This window comes from Pongo abelii, chromosome 3 (assembly GCF_028885655.2).
Source record: "Pongo abelii isolate AG06213 chromosome 3, NHGRI_mPonAbe1-v2.0_pri, whole genome shotgun sequence".
In the NCBI taxonomy this organism is placed as follows: Eukaryota; Metazoa; Chordata; class Mammalia; order Primates; family Hominidae; genus Pongo; species Pongo abelii.
This window is the reverse complement of record NC_071988.2, coordinates 122,051,115-122,072,861: the sequence shown is the minus strand read 5'-3', so window position 1 is coordinate 122,072,861 and position 21,747 is coordinate 122,051,115. Positions and strand designations below refer to the sequence as shown.

The 21,747-nt window shown below is 38.6% G+C and overlaps 1 long non-coding RNA gene across 1 annotated transcript; it reads right to left on the bottom strand.

Moving 5' to 3' along the window:
- Positions 1–789: 789 nt before the first annotated feature.
- LOC134761293 (uncharacterized) lies at positions 790–21,596 on the bottom strand. The gene is made up of 3 exons (XR_010139756.1): positions 21,276–21,596; positions 2,509–2,617; positions 790–1,379 (listed from the first exon to the last, which is right to left on the bottom strand). It is a non-coding gene; the product is annotated as an uncharacterized LOC134761293 (long non-coding RNA).
- Positions 21,597–21,747: the final 151 nt, after the last annotated feature.

Below are 21,747 nucleotides of genomic sequence, written 5' to 3'. Positions count from 1 at the left end.
GGAGATTGGGAGATATTGTTGTACCTATTTTCATTATCATTATTTTGGCAAATATGTCTGCCACAAACTTGAACAGACTCTTCACTAAAAAAGATATATAGGGGAATAAGCACACACACACACACACACAAAGGTGTCTGGCATTATTCATAAGCAGGGAAATGCACCATTTCACAAGCATACCATTTCATAGCCATTTCACATAGTTAATATTAAAAAGACTGATAACACCACACTAAATGCTAGCAAGGATGTGGAGCAAATGAAATTCTAGCAAACATGTGCAGCTGGTGAGAGCATAACATGGTACAACTGCTTTGGAAAACTACTAATTTCTCAGAAAGTTAACAGCAATTCTACACCTAGATATTTAGCTAAGAGAAATGAAGCACTGCCCACAAAAGGCTTGTATAAGAATATTCTTTTTATAGCTGCTTTATTCATAATAGCAAAAAACTAGAAACAACCCAAACGTCCATCAACAGGAGAATGAACACTAGTCACTAGTAAAAGGCAGCAAATTATTGATATGTACAATAATATAAGGTTAATCTCAAAAGCCTTATGTCAAAGAAAAGGATCTAGACACAAAAAATGTATATAATGTTTGCTTCTATTTGTATTAAGTTCAGGAACAGGTAAAACTATCTATAGTGATAGAAATTAAAACAGCAATTGCCTAGGGGCTAAAAATTAATTTGAGAGGATAAGAGAGAGATTTCTGGGGTGATGAACATGTTTTACATTTCAGTCAGAGTAGCAATTATCTGTTGTACACAACACATTCTTCAAAAGTTATGCATTTTATTACATGTAAATTTTACCTCAGTAAAACAGTATTAAAATGCATTAATTTGTACACACATTCATGTGTTTCAATGTTTGTGTTGTAGTGAAAAACACTTTAAAGAAAATTTGAGATTGATAATTGAGATTTCTTAAGAAAAAATGTGCAAGGTATCTGTCCTGCATGTGATCCTGACAACCTCTAACCCTGTTTACAGAGATACGTGGAAGCTCTTAGGTTATTCTTGGCTCTTTTGTATGACTTGAACCTGCTTTTGAACAACTACTCTCTGAACTCTGAACTCAGCTCTTCAACACCAAGTACATCCCTTGACATAGAAATCTCAGTTCACTAACATGCCACTTTTTGAACTTTAATGTACCTGAGAATCTTATCAAATTACAGATTCTGACTCAGGAATCTGGGGTGGGATCTGAGAGTCTATACTTCTAACAGCTCCCAGGTGATGCTGCAGTTGTTGGTCCATGATGGACTGCGTGTGGAGTTGCAAAGCTCTGGCGCACACTGATGTTGTCTTCGTCTCTCACTGTTGCTGCCCTGTGCTGTCTCAGGCAGTAATCTTCCCCAATTTCTGGCAATATAAAGGAAATATAAAGGAAAAATTATATTATCACCCACCAGATCACAAGTCCAACAGAAGAGGGTTTAACCACTGTCCACACGGAAAGTATGTATTTCATTTCTCTGTGGAATAAACTTTTCCACTTCTGTTAATTTTCCAAATAACTGAAATTAACTCTAATATATATTTCAGATTATTTTTCTGCATCTAAGTCTTTAGAAGGCTCACTGTGCCTCCCTGAAATGTTAAACAGAGAGTACTAAGAATGACTGAATCTTTTGTTTCTAACTCAGGGACATTATTAGGCAGTAATGCAGGAATGCCCTCTGGAGTGATTGAGATCTGTTTATCCCTGCCTAAACAGGTCCTAGACTGCAGTGCTTTCTGCACTCTTGTGTGCTTTTGGAAATTGTTGTTTTCTTTATTCCCCGACAGACTCTCAGCTGTTAGTTTTTATTAGACCTCAGCCTGCCTGGCTTTACCAGACATCATTCGCTCTTCTAATTGCCATTTCAATTCAATTAAACAAATTTAAAATGAACAACCAAGCAATGGTTCATACATTTGTTTAGAACAAAAGTGAAAAGACTGAAAGAGTCCATAGAGTTTCCTGTTTTAGGAACACGTAGGAGCTTTAGTGTCTAACTTTCACTAATTTGGTTAACTTAGTGGCCAATGTTTCTTTTTTTATTACAAGATATGTTATACAATAATCTTTGTCCATGTTTGGTTTATTAATGGCTTACAACGAAATCAGCTGTGGTGTTTATTAAAATGTAAAATTCTAGGGCCTTAGCTTTACAGATGCTCATACATTAAACCTGGGGGATTCTGCATTTAGCAAACACTTCAGGAGTTCCTGTGCTCAGAAAATTCGAAAAAACAAACAAACAAACAAACAAAAACCAACACTGTTCCTGTGTGAACGCCATTAACCTGTTGAAGATCATGCGACTTTCCTTAAGTTCTCATAAGAATTTCTCCTTTATCTTTGGTCTTCTCAATTATAGCTAGGTCTAACTTTCTATGCTGCAATAGAAAACTTGTTTGTCTCAATTAGGAAGCTTCTTATCACTTAATGACTCAAACTTTTCCATTTCTTGGGAGTGGAAAATTAGATGGAAATGTACTAACTTACATATCAGGACTCCAAGTCTGGTCTGTTGACCCTCCAAACTTAAATGCTGCCTGAATAGAACATCTAAAGCCGCAAATTCACATGTCTCTCAACAAATAACAAGTTTTTCCTAAGTGAAAAAAAAAAAAACAGATATATAAGTTAAGGTCTGAATTTATGTTCATGTTGTTGGTACAAAAACAATTTCCTTTATTCAAAATATATCTCATATATATAACAATTAATAATGCCCATCTGAATTTTTAAAATCCCTCTAAAAGTGGCTTATCATTAGCTTTTGTCTGTCTAAAGATTCATAAGACATAAAAAGAAGTCCAAGCTTTTGTCTAAGGTAGAACACAAGACAGAAAACACATGTCTAGAAAAAATTCTGGTGTAAAAAACACCCCACCTCATATCTGTACTCTAGCAAATGAGAAATGTAGCAGAAAACTACATATTCCTGGTCACTACCCTCAACCTAATGTCTTGTATTGCCTAGCTATCTTAGCATATATTACCAGGCACCTGGCTCTCCCACTCTCCACAATTATTCATTCATTCAACAAGTATTTACTAAGGTAGTATGAGCCAGGCATTATGCTAGCTGCTAAGGATATCATACTGAAAAAAAAATAGATTAGAAGCTCTTTCCTTGAGGAGCTTTACATTCTAGTGGGAAAGACAGACAATAAGACAAAAAATTAAAGTATATGTGATAGGTAATTATAAGTGCTAAGAAGAAAATAGTATAGAAGAGAAGGAGATAGAAAATATTGGTAGGGCAGTTGAGTGTGGCCAGAAAAGACTTCTCTAAGAGGCAACTTTTGAGCAAACCTGAAAGAGCTGTAGAAACCAGACTCCTGGGCATCTTGAGAAAGAGTTCTCTATCCCAGGCAGAGGAAGTAGTAGGTGCAACAGCACTGAGATCATGAGCGGTGTTTTCATGGAAGTTTGGAGCTGAGTGAACAAGCGGAAGAGAAGTAGACGAGCTCAAAGAGGAGAGAGATAGGGACAGAATTGAATAATGTAGTGCCATGCAGGTCTTAATAAGAATTGTTTGGTTCTTACTGAGCAAGATGGGAAGTCATTGGTGTGTCTGAGCACAGTGATATGATCTGACCCCAATTTAACAGAATCAGTCTACTGCTGTGTTGAGAATAGATTGGAGAAAGACAAGGGCAGAAGCAATGTGAATGGGTGGCAGGATATTACAAGAACTTAGGCTATACATGAAGGGATTTCCAATTTTTCTTACTGTTGCCAAATTCCCAAAATGCCCTTCTTCCAATTACTCTTTACTGCTAGTATAGTCCACCGCAAACTGAACATCTTCAAATCTGCAACTGCATTCAACCTCTCTTCCTTTCCTCTTATCATGATAGAATAAATTATCCTCTTTAATGAAAGATAGACAGTAAAATACACTGAGTCAGAATATTTGCTCTAGAAATAGAAGCTTGAGTTATAATAATTTCTCTTCCACCTAAATTATGTGACTTGGGAAAATTCCTTAGAAGTTCTGTGTCTCAGTTTCTTCATCTGCAACATGAAGACAACGGTAAGAATTACTTCAGAAGATGGTGTGAGGACCAAAATGAAAAAAAAAAAAATCCATCATTGTGAAGAGATCCTGGCACATAATTAAAGCTCAGAAAAACTAGTTTTACTTTCCACGCATGCTAGGGAGCCTCTCCCTCCTCCTTACTTGAAAACCTTATCCCAGTGATAATTCTCCCCTTCTCCTGCATCTTCAACATTTCCTCCTAAGTAGATTCTTCTCATCAGTAATTGGACATGCTCAGCTCTTCCCCGCTTTAAGAAAAAGAAAAAAGGGCTCCCTGAATCCACCCTTGTATTACCTCAGTTTTACTATAAACTAGAGAGCCTCATACCAAGATGAAAGTGTTGATGTCTTGTTCAAGAGGGAAAAAATGAGAAAAGGAAGAATGTAAAGCAATACTAAATGAGATGTTACCAAATAGCTACCACTTCTCATGAAAGCTCTAAAGTGTACATCAGGTTGCTCAACAGATGTAATTGCTTGACATTTGCAATTTTTTCCAGGCAGGCTGCAAGAAGAAAACGTGACCCTAGTAGTCCCAGGAAGAAAGAAAGGTGAGGAAATTGATTTGCCTAACTCCCTCCTAGCTCTTGTTTTCTATTGAGCAGTGTGTAGCCCTCGAGGAGTTCACTTCTCCACTGTTTCGAATTTTGTGGTCTGGTACTTTTGGATGTCAGATTCCACACTGGACTCTGTCAGTGTGGTTATGATTCCTCCAAGCTCAGAAATGGCAAGAGAAGCCAAAAAATTAAGGGGTGCAGCTTGTCATCTTGGCTGCATAAAAAGTAGCCACGATGGAGGGCTTGGTGTTCCCAGGGCAAGTTGAACCCAGATGTGAACCTGTGTTGGCCAAACACAATTAGTTGTCCTGCACTGGGGCCAATGGTCTGGGAGGCAGGTGGTGCCACAGGAATATGAAGAGCCACATAGTATATACAACTAACTGATAGTACCTACAGCTGCTACAGCCCTATAGCCTTCTCAGTTTTACTACTACCTCTTCAACTCTTTTCAAGCTTCTTGAAAGGATTGTCTACATAATGTTTCTTCATCTTTATATCCTGTAAATTCTAAAATTTGGCTCCCACACTAACTCTAACCCTTTATTCCATAGCTTCCAGTACAGTGATCAATGATCTTCATGGCCCTACATCCAATAACATTTTTTAATCCTCATCTTATTTGACCTTTCAGAGTTATCGGATGTAAATTGACAATTTTCTTCCCTAGGCAATCTCTGTCTTTGTCTTTCAAGACAGAAACTTCTGATTTTCCTCCTATCTTTCTGGTTGCTGTTTTCATGTATTGTCCGATACTGTGATTTTTTTAAGTGATAGGGATCCTCCAGGTTGGACTTAGTCTCTCTTTACTTCTCTCTGTACATGCTCTTCTTTGATATCTTATCTATTCCATGACTTTAACTGACAGTATAATCCAGAGCTGCCCCCACTAGAATCTTTGACCTCACCTTTTCTTCTGAGCCCCATTCCATCTGTTGATAGGCTTTTTTATTTTGAGACAGGTTCTCGCTCTGTCTCCCAGGCTGGAGTCCAGTGGCAGTGTGATCACAGCTCACTACAGTCTTGACCTCCTGGGCTCATGTGACCCTCCCATCCCAGCCTCCTGAGATGATGGAACCACAGGTGCACACCCCACACCTGGGTAATTTTTAAATAATATTTAAATAAATACAGGGTTTTGCAGGGTCTTGTAAATACAAGGTTTTGCAGCCTATGTTGCCCAGGCAGGTCTAGAACTCCCGGGCTCAAGTGATCCTACTGCCTCAGCCTTCCAAAACGTTGGGATTACAGATGTCAGCTACTATGCCTGGCCTTGACAGACTATTTTTATTTGGTGTTTTTATGGACACCCCAAACTCAACATGCTCAAACTTTAATCCATATTCTACCCCACAAAGCAGCAACTCCTGTAGTTTCTTTTCTTCATAGACAACCCTGTAACTCATTTGATCATTCACACAAGACATTTGAGAATTATCTTTGACTCCCATCCCTATCTCAGTTTCCCAAATCCTAATCATGACTGATCCACTCCAAAAGAGTTTCCATGTCCCAGAAATCCTTTCTTCATCTTTTCCTATACTTTCCAGATAAACTTCTCAAAAATGTTCTCTTATTCTTGAAATCTACATTTCCTCAGGTTAGTCCTCAATCTTCTAATCATGCATCAACCCATCCCATATGACTTTCACTCACATCACCTGTTTGGAACAGCCTGTCATCACGCCACAACCTCCATGTGGCTAAATCCAAAGAGAAACTTAAAGGTCTCATGTTACTTAGCCTTGTAATAGCATTCAATAGTATGGGTGTCTCCACGCCTTGAGACATTTTCTTTCCTTTTCTCTGTCAAGAGATTTTAACCTCATCTTTTTGGATTTTTCTTTTGTCTGTGTGGTAGATTCCTCATTCTTTACCCAGCAATTAAATGTTGGGATTACTGTTAGCCCTCCTTATCTGCAGATTCCACGTCTGTGGATTCAACCGACCAAACAGGGATTAAAAATATTCCACACATACGAAAGCAATATAAAGTAACAATACAATAATTAAAAATAATACAAATAAATAACAATACAGTGTAACAAAGATTTACCTAGCATTTACATTGTATTACGTATTATAAGCAACATAGAATTGAAGTATACAGGAGGGTGTGCATGAGTTATATGCAAATATTATGCCTTTTTATATCAGAGACTCCAGCATCTGTGGATTTTGGTATCCATGGAGGGGGACCTGGGATCAATTTTCTGTGAATACCAAAGGATAACTGTCTTCTATGCCCTTTTTCCCTGGGCAATTTTATCCATCCTATTACTTTAAATGACAATGTATACACAAGGTATACTAAACTTGCATCTCCAGCACATACTTTTCCACTTACTTTCAGATAGAATGCAGGTGCCTATTTGCATCTCTTCTTGAATAGCTCAAGACAGCCTAAACCTCAACATCTGCAAAACCAAACTTATGAGCCCCTCCTGAAACCTAGTCAGTTTTTTTGTTCTTTACCACTGTAAATGACACTGCTATTCTCTGAATTTTGTAAGGCAGAAACTTAGCAACATTTCACTCTTCCTCAATCCTTAATTGAATCCTTCACCAAGTGCTCTCAATATTACCTTCCAAGTTCCCCCTAATTTATTCATTTCTCTTCATATCTTCTACCTTCACTCTAGTTCAAGTTTTCTATCATTTTGTGCCTGGAATTTTTCAGTAACTTTTTTACTAGACTCCCACATTTTCTCTTACCTCGGTCAAATCCATTCTCAATACAGGAGACTGGGTGATCTTGTCAAAACGCAAATCTGTTCCTATGCTCTTATCATAGAGGCTTATATTCTTAACACAGCTCACAAACCCTTACCTCATCCTCCTCAACTTCCTTTGCAACCTTATCTCACCCTGTGTGTCTGTCATTGCACTAACTTTCCAGACACATTGGCCTCCCTTCTGTACCTTGTCCCTTCCGTGTTACTTCTTGCCACAAGACCTTTGTGGGTTTTCTTCCTGTCTGGAGTGGTCATCCCCATTTCCTTTCTGCCCCAGCTACTTTGACTTGTTAACTCTTAAATATCCTTCAAATTGAAATGTAATTGTCACTTTTCCAGGAAAGCCTTGACATATTTCCTAACTGGATAAAATCTTTCATTTATACAAATTCTACTAAATCAAATTTTCAAATAATATTTTCTCATAGCATGTCATATCAAATAGATGTTTAAAATGGACAATTACTATGCATACTTGATTAATATCTTTTTCCAGCCCCAATCCAACCAATCTTCTCATGAATATTGCCAGCCTCATGAGAAGAACTTTGCTGGTGCTCACCATTTTGTCCCTAGTGACTGAAACAATAATGAACATATAATAGACTGTTAAGATATGCTGGATAAACAAATGAATGAAAGTATATAGAATATTCCTTAGGGGCTTCTCTCTTTTTGAAGATTTAGATATTACTGAAAACTTCAAAATATGGATGACTGGAATGTCCTCTACATAATCCCGGTGAAATTACTATACTGGTTAAAAGCTGAGCTCCAATGTTAGGCTGCCTGTATTCAAACTGGCTTTGCCACCCAATATTTGTGATCTCTGCAAATTACTTAACCTTTCTAAGCCTCCATTTCTGATAAATGAAGATAACTATACTATGGCCCACAATCTCTGTGAGGATAAGATGAAGACATGCAAGTAAGTAGCTCAGCACAGCCTGTCACATAGAAACTGCTAATTAAATGGTAGCTGTTGTAATTACTGACCTGATTTCCTCAAGCTTCCTTCCTTTTCTACTCATGGATCTTTGTGAGCTATTTGTATTCCACCTTCTCAGCGAACTTGGTGGAAAATACACCTCTTGCACCTTTCACAAGAAATCTAGTCCCATTAAACTTATTCTCATTTTTGTAGTTTTACTGAAGATGTGTGTTTTCACAGAGAGTTGCCTAGAGTCCAAGGTAGCCTACCCTCTCTTTGGCCTTTGCTGCACTTCTCTTCTCTAAACCACCAGTCTATACTTAATTGCTTTCCCCTGACTCCCCCATGAACAGATGTCTGTGATTTACAGTCTAGTTTTCCTTCAGCAACTTCTCCTGTAAGGAACAGCCTTGTTAGTTTCATTTGTTTATCTCTTTTTGCTAAGGATTATGGTAAAGAACAGCATTTCCCTTCTCACAACATCAGCAACTCACTCCCCTGCCTAGAAGGCTTTTCTGAAATCTCTTGGCCCTTAATATAAAGCTCAAGGCAAGTTACATGACCTGGCTCCTGCTAGTCTTTCTGGTCTCATGTTGTGCTACCACCCTCCTGCTCATTTCTCTGTAGCCACAATGACCTATTTTTCTCTGCCTTGAGTGCAATGAGATTTTGCTGTTTCAAGTCCTTCACAATTTCCCAACACTCTCCCGTTGCCTGTTTAAGACTCAATCATCCTCTGGGTCTGGATTTAATACCTATTCATCAGAGAAGTCTCAATTACTAAAATTGATTTCCCTTGTTATATAGTTTCATTGCATAATACACATTTCTCTAATAACTCATCACAACTGTAATTAAATAATTTTTAATAATTGTTTATAATTATATTTCTATATTTTAATTAAATAAATAGTTACATATTGTTACTTAAATAAGAAAGGTGTATGTCTGCCCTGTTCATTGTTTCATACTTAACTTCCTTAGAGTCCAGTTGGTGAGGTCATAATGGGTATTCAACAGATATTTGCTGAATGAATGATGATTTAATCTTTACATACTATTGCATTTTTTTACTTTAGTTTTTCATAGCATTCCCAAATTATTCAAAAGTCTGAAATCTATTTCTTTTTTAAATTTATTTTTATTTTTAATTTTTGTGGGACATAATACATATATATATTTACGGGGTGCATGAGATGTTTTGATACAGACATGCAATGTGAAATGAACATATCATGGAGAATGGGGTATCCGTTCCCTCAAGCATTTGTCGTTCGAGTTACAAGTAATATAATTGCATGGCTTAAGTTATTTAAAAATGTACAATTAAGTTATTATTGGCTATAGTCACTCTGTTGTGCTATCAAATAGTAGGTCTTATTCATTCTTTCTAACTGTCGTTTTGTATGTATTATTCATCCCCACCTTCCCGCAATCCCACCACTTTATTTCCCAGCTTCTAAGAACCATCCTTCTACTCTCTACATTCATCAGTTCAATTGTTTTGATTTTTAGATCCCACAAATAAGTGAGAACATGCAAGGTTTGTCTTTCTGTGTCTGGCTTATTTCACTTAATAATCTCCAATTCCATCCATGTTGTTACAAATAACTGGATTTCATTCTTTCTTATGGCTGAATAATACCACATTGTATATATGTGCCACATTTTCTTTATCCTGTCATTTGTTGATGGACACTAAGTTTGCTTCCAAATCTTAGCTATTGTCAACAGTGCTACAACAAACTTAGGAGTGCAGGAATCTCTTTGATACACTTATTTCCTTTCTTTTGGGTATATATCAACAGTGGGATTGCTGGATAATATCATACCTCAATTTTTAGTTTTCTGAGGAACCTCCAAACTGTTCTCCATAGTGGTTGTACTAATTTACATTCCCTTCACTGTAGTTTTTATTTGCATTTCTCTGTTGATCACCTTTTCATATGTCTATTTTCCATTTGTATGTCCTCTTTTGAGAAATGGCTATTCAAATGTTTTGCCCATTTTTTAAAAATCAGATTACTAGATTTATTTCCTATAGAGTTGTTTGAGCTCCTTATATGTTCTGGTTATTAATCCTTTCTCAGATGGGTAGTTTGCAAATATTTTCTCCCATTTTGTGGCTCATTTCTTCACCTTATTTGTTGCTTACTTTGCTGTGCAGAAGTTTTTTAACTTGATGTGAGGCCATTTGTTCATTTTTGCTTTGGTTGGCTGTGCTTGTGGGGTACTGCTTAAGAAATTTTTTGTCCAGACCAACCAATGTCCTGGAGATTTTCCTCAATGTTTTCTTCTAGTAGTTTCATAGTTTGAGGTCTTAGATTTGTCTTTAGTCCATTTTGATTTGATTTTGTAAATGGTGACAGAAAAAGGTCAAGTTTCATTCTTTGTATATGTATATCCAGTTTTCCCAACATCATTTATCAAGGAGACAGTATTTTCCCCAGTGTATGTTCTTGGCACCTTCATCAAAAATGAGCTCACATTAGGTGTGTGGATTTGTTTATGGGTTCTCTATTCTGTTCCATTGGTCTATGTGTCTGTTTTTATGCCAGTACCATGCTGTTTTGGTTACTATAGCTCTGTAGTATAATTTGAAGTCAGGTAGTATGATTCCTCCAGTTTAGTTGTTTTTGCTTAGGATAGCTTTGGCTATTCTGGGTCTTCTGTAGTTTCACATAAATTTTAGGACTTTTTTTTCCATTTCTGTGAGGAATGTCATTGGTATTTTTACAGGGATTGCAGTGAATTTGTAGATTGCTTTGGGTAGTATAGATATTTTAATAATATTGGTTTTTCCAATCCATGAACATGGAATATTTTTCCATTTTTTAGTGTCCTCTTCAATTTCTTTCATCAGTGTTTCACAGTTTTCATTATAGTGATCTTTCACTCCTTGGTTAATTCCTAAGTATTTAATTTTATATGTGGCCATTGCGAATGGGATTACTTTGTTATTTCATTTTCACATTGTACACTGTTGGCATTTAAAAATGCTACTGATTTTTGTATGTTGATTTTGCATCCTGCAAATTTACTAAATTTGTTATCAGTTTTAATAGTTTTCTTGCAGAGTCTTTAGGTTTTTTCAAATATAAGATTATATTTGAGCCCCCTCAGTGCCCCACCCCTCTGTGGCCATGCTGGTACCTAAGGTGCTAGACAAAATTTCCTTTACTTTTCCCTCTGCTTTTCTCAAGCAGAATGAGTTTTGCCCTGTAGCCAACCCAGTGGGTAATGTGCTGAGTCTCACCAGAAGACAGCAAGTCTCAGAGTCTCATCCAAGGCCCTTGATGTACTACCTGGGTATCACTGCTGGTTATTCAGGATGCAAGGACTCTTCAATTAGCAGGTAACAAATGCTGCAGACACTGTGTCCTTTCCTTCAAGGCAGTAGGCTCCTTTCTGGCCCAAGGTGTATCTAGAAATGTCATCTGAGACCTAGAGGGCCTGGAATGGAGGCATCATGACTTTTATCAGTGTCCTGTCTTGCAGTGGCTGAGCTGGTATCCAAGATGCAAGACAAAGTCCTCCCCACTCTTTCCTTTCCTCTTTTCAAGCAGAAGGAAGAGGTCTTTTCTGAAGCCATGAACTGTGCAGCCTGGGGGTAGGTGAGGAGAGATGCCAGCACTCCCTTGGCTGCCCTAGCTGTTGTCTCAGTATGTCGCATGTCCCGCCAGTCTCCTGTCTTTGGGCCTCGTTCAGCACTAGGACCCAACTAAGATTTACAGTCCTTATGGCCTAGACTGCCTTTCAAATTTACTTGAAGACAGAGAGTGCTGCAGCCCTCTGTGGCAAGGTTTGTAGATACTCAAGTTCTAACTGCTGGGATTCATGATTCTCCTCTAGCTAGGGCTGGTTTAAATGTTCCCTCTGTGGGCAGGCATCAGTTGAGTTTGGTCTGCTTTTCCTTTTTGCTCCAACAGAATGGCACTGAGTTCAGTGCCTCACAATTGCCGCGTTATCCCTCCCCCAGTGCCCAGAGAAGCTCTCTACACCATGCCACTGTTGTTGCCTTGGCTGGGGAAGGGGTGGCATTTGCAATTCAGGAGTGTTTTTTCTATTTTTTCAGTGAACCTTTCAGCAATATGAAGTTTTTTTTTTCTTTTTTTATTTTATTATTATTATTATTATACTTTAGGTTTTAGGGTACATGTGCACAATGTGCAGGTAAGTTACATATGTATACATGTGCCATGCTGGTGCGCTGCACCCACTAACTCGTCATCTAGCATTAGGTATATCTTCCAGTGCAATCCCTCCCCCCTCCCCCCACCCCACAACAGTCCCCGAAGTATGATGTTCCCCTTCCTGTGTCCATGTGTTCTCATTGTTCAATTCCCACCTATGAGTGAGAATATGCGGTGTTTGGTTTTTTGTTCTTGTGATAGTTTACTGAGAATGATGATTTCCAATTTCATCCATGTCCCTACAAAGGACATGAACTCATCATTTTTTGTGGCTGCATAGTATTCCATGGTGTATATGTGCCACATTTTCTTAATCCAGTCTATCATTGTTGGACATTTGGGTTGGTTCCAAGTCTTTGCTATTGTGAATAATGCCGCAATAAACATATGTGTGCATGTGTCTTTATAGCAGCATGATTTATAGTCCTTTGGGTATATACCCAGGAATGGGATGGCTGGGTCGAATGGAATTTCTAGTTTTAGATCCCTGAGGAATCGCCACACTGACTTCCACAATGGTTGAACTAGTTTACAGTCCCACCAACTGTGTAAAAATGTTCCTATTTCTCCACATCCTCTCCAGCACCTGTTGTTTCCTGACTTTTTAATGATTGCCATTCTAACTGGTGTGAGATGGTATCTCATTGTGGTTTTCATTTGCATTTCTCTGATGGCCAGTGATGGTGAGCATTTTTTCATGTGTTTTTTGGCTGCATAAATGTCTTCTTTTGAGAAGTGTCTGTTCATGTACTTCACCCACTTTTTGATGGGGTTGTTTGTTTTTTTCTTGTAAATTTGTTGGAGTTCATTGTAGATTCTGCATATTAGCACTTTGTCAGATGAGTAGGTTGCGAAAATTTTCTCCCATTTTGTAGGTTGCCTGTTCACTCTGATGGTAGTTTCTTTTGCTGTGCAGAAGCTATTTAGTTTAATTAGATCCCATTTGTCAATTTTGGCTTTTGTTGCCATTGCTTTTGGTGTTTTAGACATGAAGTCCTTGCCCATGCCTATGTCCTGAATGGTAATGCCTAGGTTTTCTTCTAGGGTTTTTATGGTTTTAGGTCTAACATTTAAGTCTTTAATCCATCTTGAATTGATTTTTGTATAAGGTGTAAGGAAGGGATCCAGTTTCAGCTTTCTACATATGGCTAGCCAGTTTTCCCAGCACCATTTATTAAATAGGGAATCCTTTCCCCATTGCTTGTTTTTGTCAGGTTTGTCAAAGATCAGATAGTTGTAGATGTGTGGCATTATTTCTGATGGCTCTGTTCTGTTCCATTGGTCTATATCTCTGTTTTGGTACCAGTACCATGCTGTTTTGGTTACTGTAGCCTTGTAGTATAGTTTGAAGTCAGGTAGTCTGACGCCTCCAGCTTTATTCTTTTGGCTTAGGATTGACTTGGTGATGCAGACTCTTTTTTGGTTCCATATGAACTTTAAAGTAGTTTTTTCCAATTCTGTGAAGAAAGTCATTGGTAGCTTGATGGGGATGGCATTGAATCTGTAAATTACCTTGGGAAGGATGGCCATTTTCACGATATTGATTCTTCCTACCCATGAGCATGGAATGTTCTTCCATTTGTTTGTATCCTCTTTTATTTCCTTGAGCAGTGGTTTGTAGTTCTCCTTGAAGAGGTCCTTCACATCCTTGTAAGTTGGATTCCTAGGTATTTTATTCTCTTTGAAGCAATTGTGAACGGGAGTTCACTCATGCTTTGGCTCTCTATTTGTCTGTTATTGATGTATAAGAATGCTTGTGATTTTTGTACATTGATTTTGTATCCCGAGACTTTGCTGAAGTTGCTTATCAGCTTAAGGAGATTTTGGGCTGAGACAATGGGGTTTTCTAGATATACAATCATGTCATCTGCAAACAGGGACAATTTGACTTCCTCTTTTCCTAATTGAATACCCATTATTTCCTTCTCCTGCCTAATTGCCCTGGCCAGAACTTCCAACACTATGTTGAATAGAAGTGGTGAGAGAGGGCATCCCTGTCTTGTGCCAGTTTTCAAAGAGAATGCTTCCAGTTTTTGCCCATTCAGTATGATATTGGCTGTGGGTTTGTCATAGATAGCTCTGATTATTTTGAGATACGTCCCATCAATACCTAATTTATTGAGAGTTTTTAGCATGAAGTGTTGTTGAATTTTGTCAAAGGCCTTTTCTGCATCTATTGAGATAATCATGTGGTTTTTGTCTTTGGTTCTGTTTATATGCTGGATTACATTTATTGATTTGCATATATTGAACCAGCCTTGCATCCCAGGGATGAAGCCCACTTGATCATGGTGGATAAGTTTTTTGATGTGCTGCTGGATTCTGTTTGCCAGTATTTTATTGAGGATTTTTGCATCAATGTTCATCAAGGATATTGGTCTAAAATTCTCTTTTTTGGTTGTGTCTCTGCCAGGCTTTGGTATCAGGATGATGCTGGCCTCATAAAATGAGTTAGGGAGGATTCCCTCTTTTTCTATTGATTGGAATAGTTTCAGAAGGAATGGTACCAGTTCCTCCTTGTACCTCTGGTAGAATTCGGCTGTGAACCCATCTGGGCCTGGACTTTTTTTGGTTGGTAAGCTATTGATTATTGCCACAATTTCAGCTCCTGTTATTGGTCTATTCAGAGATTCAACTTCTTCCTGGTTTAGTCTTGGGAGGGTGTATGTGTTGAGGAATTTATCCATTTCTTCTAGATTTTCTAGTTTATTTGAGTAGAGGTGTTTGTGGTATTCTCTGAGGGATCAGTGGTGATATCCCCTTTATCATTTTTTATTGCATCTATTTGATTCTTCTCTCTTTTTTTCTTTATTAATCTTGCTAGCGGTCTATCAATTTTGTTGATCCTTTCAAAAAACCAGCTCCTGGATTCATTAATTTTTTGAAGGGTTTTTTGTGTCTCTATTTCCTTCAGTTCTGCTCTGATTTTAGTTATTTCTTGCCTTCTGCTAGCTTTTGAATGTGTTTGCTCTTGCTTTTCTAGTTCTTTTAATTGTGATGTCAGGGTATCAATTTTGGATCTTTCCTGTTTTCTCTTGTGGGCATTTAGTGCTATAAATTTCCCTCTACACACTGCTTTGAATGCATCCCAGAGATTCTGGTATGTTGTGTCTTGGTTCTCGTTGGTTTCAAAGAACATCTTTATTTCTGCCTTCATTTCGTTATGTACCCAGTAGTCATTCAGGAGCAGGTTGTTCAGTTTCCATGTAGTTGAGTAGTTTTGAGTGAGATTCTTAATCCTGAGTTCTAGCTTGATTGCACTGTGATCTGAGTGATAGTTTGTTATAATTTCTGTTCTTTTACATTTATTGAGGAGAGCTTTACTTCCAAATATGTGGTCAATTTTGGAATAGGTGTGGTGTGGCACTGAAGAAGAAGTATATTCTGTTGATTTGGGGTGGAGAGTTCTGTAGATGTCTATTAGGTCGGCTTGGTGCAGAGCTGAGTTCAATTCCTGGGTATCCTTGTTGACTTTCTGTCTCATTGATCTGTCTAATGTTGACAGTGGGGTGTTAAAGTCTCCCATTATTAATGTGTGGAAGTCTAAGTCTCTTTGTAGGTCACTCAGGACTTGCTTTATGAATCTGGGTGCTCCTGTATTGGGTGCATATATATTTAGGATAGTTAGCTCTTCTTGTTGAATTAATCCCTTTACCATTATGTAATGGCCTTCTTTGTCTCTTTTGATCTTTGTTGGTTTCAAGTCTGTTTTATCAGAGACTAGGATTGCAACCCCTGCCTTTTTTTGTTTTCCATTTGCTTGGTAGATCTTCCTCCATCCTTTTATTTTGAGCCTATGTGTGTCTCTGCACGTGAGATGGGTTTCCTGAATACAGCACACTGATGGGTCTTGAGTCTTTATCCAATTTGCCAGTCTGTGTCTTTTAATTGGAGCATTTAGTCCATTTACAATTAAAGTTAATATTGTTATGTGTGAATCTGATCCTGTCATTATGATGTTAGCTGGTTATTTTTCTCGTTAGTTAATGCAGTCTCTTCCTAGTCTCAGTGGTCTTTACATTTTGGCATGATTTTGCAGTGGCTGGTACCGGTTGTGCCTTTCCATGTTTAGCACTTCCTTCAGGAGCTCTTTTAGGGCAGGCCTGGTGGTGACAAAATCTCTCAGCATTTGCTTGTCTGTAAAGGATTTTATTTCTCCTTCACTTATGAAGCTTAGTTTGGCTGGATATGAAATTCTGGGTTGAAAATTCTTTTCTTTAAGAATGTTAATATTGGCCCCCACTCTCTTCTGGCTTGTATGGTTTCTGCCGAGAGATCCACTGTTAGTCTGATGGGCTTCCCTTTGATGGTAACCCGACCTTTCTCTCTGGCTGCCCTTAACATTTTTTCCTTCATTTCAACTTTGGTGAATCTGACAATTATGTGTCTTGGAGTTGCTCTTCTCGAGGAGTATCTTTGTGGCGTTCTCTGTATTTCCTGAATCTGAATGTTGGCCTGCCTTGCTAGATTGGGGAAGTTCTCCTGGATAATATCCTGCAGAGTGTTTTCCAACTTGGTTCCATTCTCCCTGTCACTTTCAGGTATACCAATTAGACATATATTTGGTCTTTTCACATAGTCCCACATTTCTTGGAGGTTTTGCTCATTTCTTTTTATTCTTTTTTCTCTAAACTTCCCTTCTCGCTTCATTTCATTCATTTCATCTTCCAGGGTTGATACCCTTTCTTCCATTTGATCGCATCAGCTCCTGAGGCTTCTGCATTCTTCACATAGTTCTCGAGCCTTGGTGTTCAGCTGCATCAGCTCCTTTAAGCACTTCTCTGTATTGGTTATTCTAGTTATACTTTCTTCTAAATTTTTTTCGAAGTTTTCAACTTCTTTGCCTTTGGTTTGAATATCCTCCTGTAGCTCGGAGTAATTTGATCGTCTGAAGCCTTCTTCTCTCAGCTCGTCAAAGTCATTCTCCATCCAGCTTTGTTCCGTTGCTGGTGAGGAACTGCGTTCCTTTGGAAGAGGAGAGGTACTCTGATTTTTAGAGTTTCCAGTTTTTCTGCTCTGTTTTTTCCCCATCTTTGTGGTTTTATCTACTTTTGGTCTTTGATGATGGTGATGTACAGATGGGTTTTTAGTGTGGATGTCCTTTCTGTTAGTTTTCCTTCTAACAGACAGGACCCTCAGCTGCAGGTCTGTTGGAGTACCTGGCCAGCCGTGTGAGGTGTCAGTCTGCCCCTGCTGGAGGGTGCCTCCCAGTTAGGCTGCTCGGGGGTCAGGGGTCAGGGACCCACTTGAGGAGGCAGTCTGCGGGTTCTCAGATCTCCAGCTGCGTGCTGGGAGAACCACTGCTCTCCTCAAAGCTGTCAGACAGGGACACTTAAGTCTGCAGAGGTTACTGCTGTCTTTATGTTTGTCTGTGCCCTGCCCCCAGAGGTGGAGCCTACAGAGGCAGGCAGGCCTCCTTCAGCTGTGGTGGGCTCCACCCAGTTCAAGCTTCCAGGCTGCTTTTTTACCTAAGCGAGCCTGGGCAATGGCGGGCGCTCCTCCCCCAGCCTCGCTGCCGACTTGCTGTTTGATCTCAGACTGCTGTGCTAGCAATCAGTGAGACTCCGTGGGCGTAGGACCCTCTGAGCCAGGTGTGGGCTATAATCTCCTGGGGCAGCATTTCCTAAGCCAGTCGGAAAAGCACAGTATTTGGGTGGGAGTGGCCCGATTTTCCAGGTGCTGTCTGTCATCCCTAGAAAGGGAACTCCCTGACCCCTTGCGCTTCCCGAGTGAGGCAATGCCTCGCCCCTGCTTTGGCTGGTGCACGGTGCGCTCACCCACTGACCTGCGCCCACTGTCTGGCACTCCCTAGTGAGATTAACACAGTACCTCAGATGGAAATGCAGAAATCACCCGTCTTCTGCGTTGCTCACGCTGGGAGCTGTAGACCGGAGCTGTTCCTATTCGGCCATCTTGGCTCCTCCTCCAATATGAAGTTATAAAACCAGGTACTATGAGGGCTTATCTGATTTTTGGTTCTTAGAAAGGTGTTTTTTTCTATGTCGATAGTTGTTAAATTGGTGGCTTTGTGGCAGGGGACGAGAGGGGGTAGGGAGGGGATGCTTGGTGTAGCCTTCTATTCTGCCATCTTGCTCCACCTCTCCATCTATTTCTTAAGCCCCAAGTTTAATTTGGGATGCTGAACTTGAATCCATTGTTATTATAGTCCGGCTCTCTCTTATCAGAGTGCTGGAGAGGGCATAGGAGTGGACCAAGGGCAAAGAGGCTGGTACAGAGCCTGACACTGACCTGCTTAGCTTCCAAGACTTCAGTGTGAATATCGAACTAAATGAGGACTTTTCAAGTTTCTTTTACTGTAAAAGCACCCAGCCAAATGACTTCTCTTTGTTTTATAGATAGTGTACAAAAAAATAAAATCATCATTAGTTTCGTAGATTTACTTATATGATCTATTCATCTGATCAAGAGGTTTCTTTTCTATGGTTTTCCCAGAGTGAACTGAACATTTTTTTCCTGAGTGGTTTTGAGTTGTTTTACTAGTTAGCGTCTGCAGCATAAATAATCAGAGACAACTCCTCAGGAATATAAGAGGAGTTTAGAGATTGTTCTCAGACACACAAAGCAGATAAACATTGTTTAGATACATAGGGGCTTGAGAAGAGTGTACTTTCCTAGTTGATTTGGTGTCAATAAAATAGAAGTATTTGCCTTTTTGAAGAAACAAGAAAATAAAACCCACTTCAGACTTCTCTTTGTAAGGGTGATTGATCTCCTATGTAAATTATAATGTTGAACATTGAGAATGTCTGCTCTGTCCTCTAAAGTATGAAAAGACTAGACAGGTTCTGTATTTGTGTGTGCCTGTGTGTGTAAGAGAGAATGAAAGATTGAGAGGCAGAGACTTGATATGGTTCAATGCTACTCTATACAGTTTTGTTGACTTTTGTTCAGAGTCACATTATATTTCATTTGAATATTTTAGACATTTTAATATACTCTACTTAGCCCTCCTAGGAAGGACAAAAACAAGAATTTATGGGGCCTGAAGCTTATAAAATGTGATGGTCATTTTTTATGGAAAAGACATAGGGTATAAAAGTAATCATTCATGTAGAACAAGAGAAAATAGCACAGCAAATCACATATTTTAAATGCCCACAAAGGTCATACAAACATCCTTCTCTAATTTATTTTCTACATGTTTTGTCTTTGTAATATTTGATCACTATTTCACATGACAAAGATTTTGTAAAACCACTTTCTACCACTTTTATAAAACTTTCTCTTTTCTACAGGGAAAAGAGAAAGTCTTTCTCAAGATGGAGTAAACAAAATTTGGGTTACATTCCATGTAGTTGGAATATTGAAATATACGATTTCATACACATGTATGCTTGCTTTTTGTACCACTGACAAGAAATAGAGGTAACATGATAAATTCTGTTTCTCATTAGTTTCATCAAAAATGAAAAAATTGCATTGTGTTACATACTTGAATATATGGCATTTTTAAGTGTTTTCCTGACAAAAGAGAACAAAGGAAGCCACATGCTCTGCTTATAAGTTGATGAAACCAATGATTAGAAGAATTATCCACAAACTAGCATAGGACTCTGTACATTTCAGACTTTTTTGCTTCCACAGCCCATAGAATCCCAGCACCAACAACCGTAAAACACATTTATATTACAATCAGACAACTGGCCTTGCCCATTTACACACAAAGCAAGGGCTGTCAGTGCGGTAAGAAGTAGACATGTCCCTGAAAGTGCTAGTTAGTACACTGTAACAGTTAGCCATAACTTAATGAGACATAGAGGTGACTATATACCACATAATTATATACCACCAAATCCTAACTAAATTTCCCAACTCAATTTCCCCTTAGCCATATCCCCATAATATCCACTTCTTATGCTACCCAGCAGAAGAATGGCAACAGTGGAGAAAGAGAAAATAATCTTAACTGATTTTGGTAAAGGCATCTTCATTTTGCAAATTTTACAGAAAAAAATAAAAACAATGTATGACTCCATGAATACATTGCTAGGTCCCGCCACATGACCTCAGAATGAGCAAATGCAAGTGAAAGACTCAAGCCTAAATTTCATGAGCTTTGTGGTAATTCTGTCTTTGCCCCCAGATCTGCCTCTGGTGAAGTCTCATCCATTGATATATGTTTTTTTCTTACAGAATGTACACTGGGAGAGGCCACTGGGGTGGAGAGGGAGTCTGGCTTCCATCAGAGTGAACCTCTTAAAAAGCCATTAGTCTGAGCCTCGTACTTTGTCTCCTAGATCTTTTGTCTCTTGGAAGGTCAAGGGGAAAGTAAATTTATACTTGGTTATAGCAGGTGCTTTTACTTTTCATTATGTTCATCATGAAAAAATTCATCGAAGGGGATGTATTCTAATATTCCTTTTTGGGAATTTAGGTTATTTTCTGAGCACAAAATGATAGCTAGCATAAGGACATGTCTGAAAAAATGCAAAAGAATGTATTTCAGTAAGCTATGAGTCCTTTTCATATCCTCAATGATAATGTCTCCCTAATGTCTGTGTTTCTGTTCTATATGTAATCCTTGTCCTCCAGACATCTCAGATTATTGTAATCATCAGTAAATAACTTCATTCTGTAACACAACTGCTAATGTCAAACTCAAGGCTAGCTATGAACAAGTTCCCCAAAGCACATATTTTACTGCATCACCTCTGAGCTTAGCAAAATAGCTGTTTGTAGTTGGTGAGGCTTTGTTTTCTCTATCAAATAAAATCACTAAGCCAGCACATAAGCAAACAGAAACATTCCCTTTTATTTTATCTTCATTGACATTCTGACACTTACCAATGAGCTAGAAAAGATGTATGCAGGGCAAGGCTGCAGTCCAAGGGGGATGAACCTCTTTATTTTGGATCAGATCTCAAATGTCCAACATGAGTTGAAATATCTTCAGGAAAACCATGTTGATTCTCATCAAGTGCAAAGTGTTTCATTCCCTTAGCTGTTGATCGACAAGTCTCAGGTTCTACATAGAATTCTCACTCAGTAAACCGTAGGGAAAACAAATAAAAGAAATGAAATACACATTACACACACACACACACAAACACACACACACAAACTATAGCTGTGCTTCCACAACCTTAGCATGCATAAGAATTATCTGAGTGAGCTTCTTAATAATATAAATTTTTGGACCTATTTTTTTAGATTTTGACTGTCTAGTCCATACTTAAAACCTATGCTTATTTTTTAACAAGCATTCATGGTGATTTTTATGTTTGTGATTCACTGCCACACTTAGAAAATCACTCTG